Source organism: Lactuca virosa, chromosome 9 (assembly GCF_052849685.1).
Source record: "Lactuca virosa cultivar CGN04683 chromosome 9, Lactuca_virosa_CGN04683_v6, whole genome shotgun sequence".
NCBI classification, from domain to species: Eukaryota; Viridiplantae; Streptophyta; class Magnoliopsida; order Asterales; family Asteraceae; genus Lactuca; species Lactuca virosa.
The window spans coordinates 276,137,266-276,148,604 of NC_136434.1; positions in this window are offsets into that span (position 1 = coordinate 276,137,266).

An 11,339-nucleotide genomic window follows, 5' to 3' on the forward strand; every position below is an offset into this window, starting at 1 on the left:
TAAAGAGGTAGTTGTTCATGTAACATCCCAAAAATCATGACCAAATTTTCATTTGAAAACCTTAATAAAAACCATAATTGTCAAACCATTCATTCAAAACATATTTAATTAGAGTATCATGTCTAAACATATCATATCAGAGTAAAACATCCCAGGATGTGCGATGCAGTAAAACATATCAGAGTAAAACATCATGGTATGTGCGATGCAGTCATCTCGTGCTCTTCCCTCCGCTATCGGCAGTACCTGAAACCAAAACTGAAAACCATAAGCACGAAGCTTAGTGAGTTCCCCATACTACCACATACTGGGCCCCCCGCCCGCTGCATCGGGACTTGCCCGACAACGAGCCCCGCCCGACATCAGGCCCCGCCAGGCATCGAGCCCCGCCCGCTATACATATACAATCACATAAGCATACTAGCACAATAAGCAAACATACTCTACTGTATTCCTGTCCTAACGCCTCGCCTAACTTGGGCCTCACCCCTGTCCTGCTACTGATGAGTCATGGAACCCCGTCCACACTCCGGCTGATAGTGAGATACGGGCCCCCGCCCCCGCCCCCGCCCACACTCACTTCTCTTCTATCTCGGGTCGCGCTCCTGCTCCGCTACTCAAGAGATACATAACCCCGTCCATACTCAGATAGTGATGAGATACGGGACCTCGCCCACACGCACCTCCCTACCAGGCATATACAAGTATTACAGAGACAACAAGTATAAACTAACATACAAACATTCCTCGGGCTTTCCCCGGCATCAGACCTTGGTCCTCACTAACATACCTATAGAGCTTCCACGGGCCTTGCCCGACATTGGACCGTGGTCCGAAAACATACTATCATACAATGCGTAGGGCTAACCCCCGGGTCTTCCTACTAAACATAAACTAAATGCGCCGGCATTGTGGCCGTAGACCTATGCATACAGTGAGGAGACTCACCTCGCACTGCTGAAGACTGGCTGATACTCCTCTGGCTGCTAGCTAGCAATCCCCGAACTGCTGCTCCTTCGACTCCCCGAGCTATCAATACCGAAATATCACTTAGCCCAAATCAATAATCCTCCTTAGGTTACTATGACCATTTTACCCCCTTGTCCAACTTGGTCCATATCCAAGGCCCAAAACCATACTATAAAAGGCCCGACACTAGGTACGCATCCGAAGCCCACTAGTGGCCCACTAATGGCCCAATTTGCTAAACTTGGCCCAATCCTTATAATAGGCCTTACCTTAAGCCCAAAGATATACTTGGCCCAAAATGGTCTGACTTCTGATGGCCCACTAAGGCCCAAAGACCCAAAATCCACAACATGGCCGAAATCGAGGCCCAAAACTCGTCAAGCCCAAACTGATGTGTACGTTGGGCGTAATCCTATGTACGCTAAGCGTACAAGCTAAATGGTGCGTACGCTGGGTGTACCTGCATGTACGCTCAGCGTAATCTCTTGTTAAGTCACTTACCTATTAAGTGATTAATACTCTACTCCAGAAGCTACAATCACATATCCAAGTCCTCTTCAACGTCTTAACCCATAAAGTTGCTTACTTGATGGCTTAAAACCCACCAAATAAGCCCAAACTTGAAATGTGACAACATACTTCCATGGAAATAGCTAGATCTCATGCATGAACCCATTAAGACATTTAAGATGGCAACTTTCTGCCTTAGGGACACATTTAGAACTGAGAGTGACAACTCTAAGTCCAAAAATCGGATTTGAACCATAAACTTCTATGCTTGGGACCAAAATGACTCTAAAACCACACTACACTAGATCTAAGCATACTTGAGGAAAGTTATGAACTTTATACCTCCAAAGAGTCCCAAATGATGATGCTATCCCGGATCTATGAGCTCAAGCTACCCAAGTCCTTCTTTGCCAACTTCTTCTTTCTTCTTCCAAGCTTAAAACCACTAAGATGGGCTTCTCAAGGTCAAAATCACACAAGAATGAATGGATGAGACGTTCTAGGGTTTTTCTGAGGTTGGGGAGGCTGAAAAGGGGCTAGGGTTTGAGTCCTAATGTTCCTTATATAGTGCTTGACCCTTAAATTTAGGGTTTAGGGTCTCTAAACATACGTTGGGCGTACATCTCCATCACCTGCGATCACTTAACCCTTCTACATTGGGCGTACCCCAGCTTACGCTGGGCGTACTCTTGCGCTGGCCACCTTGCATGCATGGTCCTTTCTTGCCATCTTTCTCTATTAAGGACCAATATTGCCAATAACTTCAAAGTACTATATCTTCTTTGTTCTGAATCTGTTTCCGACAAACTTTATATCCACGAAAAGGTGGCAAGAATGCCTATGCTTCTATCTCCATACACAAGCCTTTCATCCTTACGAATAAACCCGAGACCTATAAAATTCCGAATCGCCCCTACCATTAGCCTCCGAGACCGGAATTGAATACTTCCAAAACTAGGTGTTACAACTCTCCCCCACTTAAACAAGACTTCGTCCTTGAAGTCCGCTACGGCCAACTATCCCGCAACCTCTTACGGCGTTCCTATACAATGCATACTCTGACTACTCGGTCCAATCCTCGAAGGACCGCTTCTATTGGATTTCTATCTGGTGTTCCTGGGTGAAATGCTATTCCTCGATGGTATGCTCTTGAGAACCATCCCATCACTATAAACCCTGAGTACATCGCTCTTACCCAATCGACAATCCTTCCGGTACTCCCCGAGTACTCATGGTGGACATCCAAGGGGTTCACCACTTTTTCCTGCGCGGCCACTGGCCTTCCCAAGGCAACTTTCCATAAGAAACAATCTTCTCTATCTCTGTGTGCGACAACCCCTCATTGTAACAAATTTCCAGTCACTCCCAGTGGTGTCTCATCGTTGCTACTTACTGAATGCTTCCTTTTATCACGCCTCAGTGATGAACGCCCAACCCAGTGAATGGATCAGATAATCCTTCGAGTAGAAAATTCGTCCCTGCAACGGTTAGACTCATACGAGAGTTGCGCAACATAGTCAAACCCTCTACTCTGAGATTATTTAATCCTGATATGAGTGACTTAGCACCTCCCGGTCAAGTAATTGCTCCATACCAGAATTCCCTTATCGCTACCCCTGTCCGAAGATCCTGCTATCTCCTGTCCGTTTTCTGGATGAACCGAGACCACCCTGGTCCTAACTAATCTTCCATTATCTGGGTTACCAGACTCCCACCGGTTCTAAACCCAAGCTCAAACTCTCAGTCGCTCCCAGCAACTTCCGAAGAAACCTTGGCTCTCCAAAACTGCTCTATCTACCTTACCACTCTGGCTCCACAAGTCCTGGGATCCTCGATCCCCTATCTTGACCCTAAGGTATCTACCAGGTCCCACCAATGCTGCTATAATCACACGGGCCTCACCCATGGGTCTTACCCAAACTATATCTCGGAGTGGCCTCCCCTACATGTCTCACCTATCTAGGGCTAAGCAGGACCAACTCCATCCTGAAACTCGACAAACTATCCTTTGTCGATCTCTATCATGCTAACTAGGAGGTACAGGCCTCGCCCATTCTCTGATAACTAGGAGATACAGGCCCTCGCCCACACTCCGGTGACTAGGCTGCTAATGAGTGTTATGGCTTACCCGCAGTCTTACAACACTTCCTGCACTGTCTATCTACTGGGGAATGCTACGGCAATCCCATAGTCTTACATCCTGACTAAACTTGCATCGTTCCGAGAAAATCTCTAACCTGGTTACTAACCAGTTATCAACTACCGCGAATACACGGACTCAGCATTGGGAAGTTTCCTAAACTCCCAACTCACTCGCTCCTCTATCCAACAACCACTTGGGCTGCTCTCCTTAACAAGGTTGCAAACTCATCCCAGCTTCACACTTACTTTTGTTCCTGACTATATGGAGGTTTCTCCCCCACTTCGATCTGACTAACTCTTTACACCTCACAACTTGGAAAGGATTCCCAATCCTTCTCTCCATCTAATGGTCGATCTGTTGACAACCAACGCTTACCATTGCTAGTGCTACATTACTAACCAATACCCAATCCGAACCACTCTTGAACACTGACATAACACCTCCCAAGCCCCACTCACACTTGCTACAGTGACTGCATCTTGAGAACCTGTTCTAAAGGGAGACATCTTCGAACTACTACTCTAATATCCATGGTATGCAGATGGCATATAAATCAATCATAAGAAGGAAACATAATATTTTGAAATACATTCACTAACATCGATGCAGTACCATAAATGAAAATCATAAACAGAAGCTTAATTTGAAAAACATACCAGCGATCTATTGCGGCTCGATCTTGACTTCCTGTGAAATCATGGGCGTTGGAACCTGAACTCCCCCTCTCTGTCGAAGTACCTACGATGAATCCTGAGCTGCCTTAACCACTATACGGGGGCAGCTAGCCCTGATATGTCATGGCTGATGACAACGATGACACAACTCTACCTCCAATGTGCATTCCTAACGATTGTGACCCTTCCACCCGCACCTGCTGCACTTAGACCTAATGGAAACATTCTCATGTGTCCCTTCATCCCTTGCACACCCTTCACGTTCACTCATGTCTCTTGTCTCAACCATGGCAGCGTCTGACTGCTTAGATCGTTGAGCCTGACTTGAAGTCCGCTTCCTCTTCCCTAACTGCACATCCAAACCAAACTCTTGCTCCCGAGTTACTTCGAATACCCCATCAACCGCATGAACAGTCGCTGTCTGATCCTGAAACCTAGCGGTTACCCTATTAGTAACACGCTCGATAATGTCGGGTAACTCCTCGCGTACGGCTCGCGAAACCTCCACAACAATCCGATCGTGTAGTGGAATCTCCTGGAGACAAGGTACGTAACCCACATTCGATCCCTGACGACAAGAGTTGACAACAGGACCCTCCCTACTGAGGGATCCTAGAGATCCAAAAACAGTGGGTCCCAGAGGAACCCCTAACTGCCCCGTAGCGATCTCGGCCCGGAAGGCCTCGAGGCGGCTATCCAAAAGCTCCAAAATCCCCTCCTTGACTGTACCGAATATCAAAGAAGTCTGGTCCAGTATACTGTGAGTAATCTCGGCTGAAATAAACTCTCGCATCTGCTTCCCGAGCTGCTCGGCTCCTAAACCCGAGCCTGATCCCTCACCTGTACCAGAAGATCCCACTGGCCTACCCTGTAGCGTCACCTTGCTGCAAGCATACCATAACTACCATCAGAATACTCCTCACTACTGAGGGATCTCACGCACCCACTACAAGTTCCCTGGTGTTATCTCATCCCTTCTTGAATCGAGTACGAATCCTCTGCTTTCAACAGTACGGGCTCATACTACCTTCTACATCTATCCGTACTTTCCTCAAGAATTACCTCGACTCCACCGTGTCCCCTTCACTACTACTATTGCTCCCAACACTACTCTCATCCTAGGCTTTCCCTAGGGTAACCTGCAACCCAAACCTAGTCCTCATCTACTGAAGGTGTCGTCGTAATGCCAATTAGCCACTACCTGAATACCATCAGATGTGACGAGGCTCAGATAATCCTTCGAGTAAAGGGCTCATCCCTACAACGGTTAGACTCAAATGAGTGTTGCGTAATAGGGCCAAATCTAGCACTCTGAGATTATTCAACGCTAGTCACATGTGACATGATGTATTCACCTAATGGCTAACTCCCATCACTCAGAGTCCTACCAAGCACAAAGCAAGTAGCATTCAGAAAAAAAGGAAAATCTAACTAGAACATAATCAACCAATTTTATCCACATATCAGGAATCTGTACTAGCATGCAACTCGTAAATCTTATACACATAATAGGCGCATAAGGCATCCTTCCTAGATCCTTAGTCCTAATCTAGCATGTAGTTCTCATAAAGATGATAATCATATCATAATATAAACATGTATGGGTAATTTGGGAGAACTTACTTGAGCTCGGCCGATTACATGCACCACACCCTTTTTTCTTTTCAAAGTTCTTTTCTCTTTTAAAAATTCTTTTTGTAAAAATGATTTTCTGTTGAAGATTTTCAAACCAACTCCTCATTTTGAGTTCAGACACACCCGAGAGTGTGCCCGAATCCCTCAAACCAAGGCTCTGATACCAACTTGTAACATCCCAAAAATCATGACCAAAAATTACATTTTAAAACCTTAATAAAAACCAAAATTGTCAAACCATTCATTCAAAACATATTGAATCAGTGTATCATGTCTAAAAGTATCATATCAGAGTAAAACATACCAGGCTAAAACATCATGGTGTGTGCGATGCAGTCATCCCGAGATCTTCCCTCCGCTACCGGAAGTACCTGAAACGAAAACTAAAAACCGTAATAACATTTTAAAACCTTAATAAAAACCATAATTGTCAAACCATTCATTCAAAACATATTTAATCAGTGTATCATGTCTAAAAATATCATATCAGAGTAAAACATACCAGGCTAAAACCTCATGGTGTGTGCAATGCAGTCATCCCGTGATCTTCCCTCCGCTACCAGAAGTACCTGAAACGAAAACTAAAAACCGTAAGCACGAAGCTTAGTGAGTTCCCTATACTACCACATACCATACATATAACCACATACTGGGCCCCCGCCCGCTGCATCGGGAATTTCCCGGCATTGGACTCGCTCCAGCATCGGGCCCCACCCGGTATCAGGCCTCGCCTGGCATCGAGCCCTGCTCGATATACAAATCTGCTTCTCTTAGGCCTCGCCTGTCTCCGGGCCCCGCCCGCTATACATATACAATCACATAAACATACTACCACAATAAACAAACATACTCTATTGTATTCTTGTCCTAAGTCCTCGCCTAACATGGGCCTCGCCCCTGTCCTGCTTCTGATGAGTCATGGAATCCCGTCCACACTCCGACAGATAGTGAGATACGCCCCCCCCCCCACACACTCACTTCCTCCTATCTCGGGCCCCGCCCCTGCTCTGCTACTAAAGAGATACAGAACCTCGTCCATACTCAGCTAGTGATGAGATACAGGACCTCGCCCACACCCACCTCCCTACCAGGCACATACAAGTATCACACAGATAACAAGTATAAACTAACATACACACATTCCTCGGGCTTGCCCCAGCATCGAACCTTGGTCCGGACTAACATACCTATAGACCTTCCTCGGGCCTCGCCCAGCATCGGACCGTGGTCCGGAAACATACTATCATACAATGCCTAGGGCTAACCCCCAGGTCTTCCTACCAAACAAAAACTAAATGGGTCGGCATTGTGGCCGTAGACCCATGCACACAGTGAGGAGACTCACCTCGCATTGCTGAAGACCTGCTGATACTCCTCTAGCTGCTAGCTGGCAATCCCCGAACTGCTGCTCATCGACTCCCCGAGCTACCAATAACGAAATGTCATTTAGTCCAAATCAATAATCCTCCTTAGGGTAAAATGACCATTTTACCCCCTCGTCCAACTTGGCCCATATCCAAGGCCCAAAACCATAATATAAAAGGCCCAACACTAGGTAGGCTTCCCAATCCCACTAGTGGCCCACTAATGCCCAAATTTGCTAAACTAGGCCCAATCCCTCTAATGGGCCTTACCCTAAGCCCAAACATATACTTGACCCAAAATGGTCTGACTTCTGATGGCCCACTAAGGCCTAAAGACGCAAAATCCACTACATGGCTCAAACCGAGGACCAAAACTCATCAAGCCCAATCTGATGAGTACGCTGGGCGTACTCCTATGTACGCTAAGCATACAAGCTAAACAGTGTGTACGCTGGGTGTACCTGCATGTACGCTCAGCGTAATCCCCTGTTAAGTCACTTTCCCATTAAGTGCTTAATACTCTACTCTAGAAGCTACAATCACATATCCAACTCCTCTTCAATATCTTAAACCATAAAGTTGCTTACTTGATAGCTTGCAACCCACCAAATAAGCCCAAACTTGAAATATGACAACATACTTCCATTGAAATAGCTAGATCTCATGCATGAACCCATTAAGACATTCAAGATGGCAACTTTCTACCATAGGGACACATTTAGAACTGATAGTGACAACTCTAAGTCCAAAAATCGGATTTTAACCATAAAGTTCTATGCTTGGGACCAAAATGACTCCAAAACCACACTATGATAGATCTAAGCATACTTGAGGAAAGTTATGAACTTTATACCTCCAAAGAGTCCCAAATGATGATGCTATCCCGGATCTATGAGCTCAAGCTACCCAAGTCCTTCTTTGCCAACTTCTTCTTTCTTCTTCCATGCTTAAAACCGCTAAGATGGGCTTCTCAAGGTGAAAATTACACAAGAATGAAGGGATGAGACGTTCTAGGGTTCTCTCTGAGGTTGGGGAGGCTGATAAGGGGCTAGGGTTTGAGTCCTAATGTTCCTTATATAGTGCTTGGCCCTTAAATTTAGGGTTTAGTGTCTCTGAACGTACGCTGGGCATTCGTCTCCATCACCCACGATCACTTAGCCCTTCTATGCTGGGCGTACTCTTGCACTGGCCACCTTGCATGCATGGTCCTTTCTTGCCATGTTTCTCCATTAAGGACCAATATTGCCAATAACTTCAAAGTACTATATATTCTTCGTTCTAAGTCTGTTTCTGGCGAACTTTATATCCACGAAAAGGTGGCAAGAATCCCTATGCTTCTAGCTCCATACACAAGCCTTTCATCCTTCTGAATAAACCCGAGACCCATAAAAGTCTGAATCACCCCTGCCCTTGGCCTCCGAGACCAAACTAGATTACTTCCAAAATATGGTGTTACAGTTCAGGTTCAGTAGCAACATCAGTAGGGATCCGAGTGTACTTGGGAGCCGGATTCCGAGATGCGAGAGCAGTACCCATGGTTGTTTCCAGAGATGACTTCGAGGGCGAAGTCTAATTCTAGTGGGGGAGAATTGTAACACCCCGACTTCCAGGTTTAATGTTTAATTAGTTTACATTTATATTGTCAAGTCTACGGGAGTGATGTGTTAAGATTCCATGACATGAACATAAAGGTTCACGACATGAAAGTGTTATCCGGACACCTTCCGAAGCTAGGATCCAAAAGGCAAGTCTACGAGGTGATGTAACTACGATTCACGACGTGAACATATATGTTCATGATGTGAACTTGTCTTGGACAACCTATAAAATAGCAAGTTCGACCCTAACCCTCCTTACACCAAAATTTCAATTCTCTCTCTCTCTCTCTCTCTCTCTCTCCCTCTCTCTCTCTCTATCTATCTCTCTCGTTTTCTGAGGGCGTTCTTTGTCCTGAGCCCGACGATCACGAACCGCTGACCGTTTCTAGTTAGATGCTATCAAATCATGCTACTAAAGTGAGTTTCACGACCCTACTTTTTAAATGTTTTCGGGAGAAAACGCATGCTAAATATTATATAAAAGTTTATATTATGTTTATATGATAGTATATTCGTATGAACATAAATAGTTATATTAACCGAGATATAGTTATTTTGTATCATATATACCTACAATATATCTGATATTTTAAAATCATACAACTATCTTAAAGTTGTTAGCATGTTGTTATCATAGATTTTACTAATATAGACCTAGAGTTATACTCGGGAGTTCTATATATATATTGTTGTGTTATAGTCTCGGAGTTATACTCGGGAGTTCTATATACTATGTTATGTTATAGCCCCAGAGTTATACTCGGGAGTCTATATATTATTTGTTAAGTATGTTATTAATATTGGTTATATGTTAGTTAAAACCTGGTTTTACTTCAAGTTATAGCTGTTGGACTGCCTATATATTATAAAAATTAAGAGTAATGTTTAAAGCATTGTCTAGTAATTTAGGGTTTTAGACACGAATATGCTTTCACTGTTAGAACTATAGGAACTCGACAAAGTCTACATGAGCTATTTTATTCTTCAACTAAGATTGGAAATCTTAGGGGAAATCCTCTGACCTGTAACCGCTAATCCCGTGTGAGCGAGGAAGTTGTGTATGAAACTGTACAGGTTGACAACCACACTCGTGGTTGCTAGCTACAATCCAACATTTGGCGAGTGACGAACTATCATTTTATTTGTTTTATTGTGGTCCGGCGTCGATCAAGCGCGCAGAGTATTTATATTGGCGGAATCCTTCGCAGTACCCCGGTAAAAATATTGTGTGGCGTCAATGGTAGAATCCTTCATGGAACCATTGGTGTGATCTTTAAATCATTTTAATCTGAGGTCTTGTATGTCATATAGCAGCGGTTATAGACTCATGGTAGCACAATCTTGGAAAGATTATACTTTGTTGATATACAAGTATTAATGTTAAGTATATGTTCCGCAGTATAGAATTGAATTAAGATTTATAGGTAGTAACCTTCCCTAATTTAGGTATATGGAGATTGTAGGTATATCACTTATTTAGTAATTAAACCATTATACCTAGGATATATACTATACGTTGAAGACAAGTATGACTCAGAATGACACTTTAAAACTAGGATTTACACTTTTGAAAATTGGAAAAAGTACTATTTTTACTAATAGTCAAAAATTGTGGACTCACCAACTATATGTTGACGTATTTTTAAAATGCATGTGTTTTCAGGAACTTGATAAGGAGGAATGTTTCTCGAACAGGGGAAATTTTATTTTTATCCTCTCTGTTGATATGGAACATATATATATATATATATATATATATATATATATATATATATATTAAGATGTGTGCGATAATTCGGATACTATGTAATAATCACTAGGAAACAAGAATAATGTAACTTTCTATCATCGATAAAGGTATGTAGTTTATAAAATTCTTCTTTACTGTTCAATATATGATTGATAACTGTGATACAAGAATGAAGTTACACTGCCTGTTGTTTCCGCCGTCGGCCGAGGTGTGACAGATTGGTATCAGAGCTATTAACTATAGAGAACTAGTACTTTCTTTGGAAAGCAAGACTATAGTAAAGAGCTTACTCTATTTGGTTTAGGTATATCCCTTAACCTACAACAAAAAGTAGTATTAATTATTTACTGAAGGACTACTTACAGGAGCGGTGACACAATTGACACATCGCTTTGGGTTGTTGGATTTCAGAACGGCTAGATGCTAAAATGATCCTGCCCTTTCGACTGTCCTGACTGGCCGGTGCCTTATCAGCTAGACCTAAAGTAACAATCAATAATTAATAAAGCATGAATACAACAAATAAGAAATATAGATTTATATATGAAGACTTAGACCCACGATGAGAATACACCTAAACACCCAGAATGTTTTTTATCTCAAGGATTTAGATCAAATATTCCAACTAAAGTTTATATGTACATAGAACCTATCACAACTAGGTGTAGGTGTGCAACTACATTTTATTATGATCAG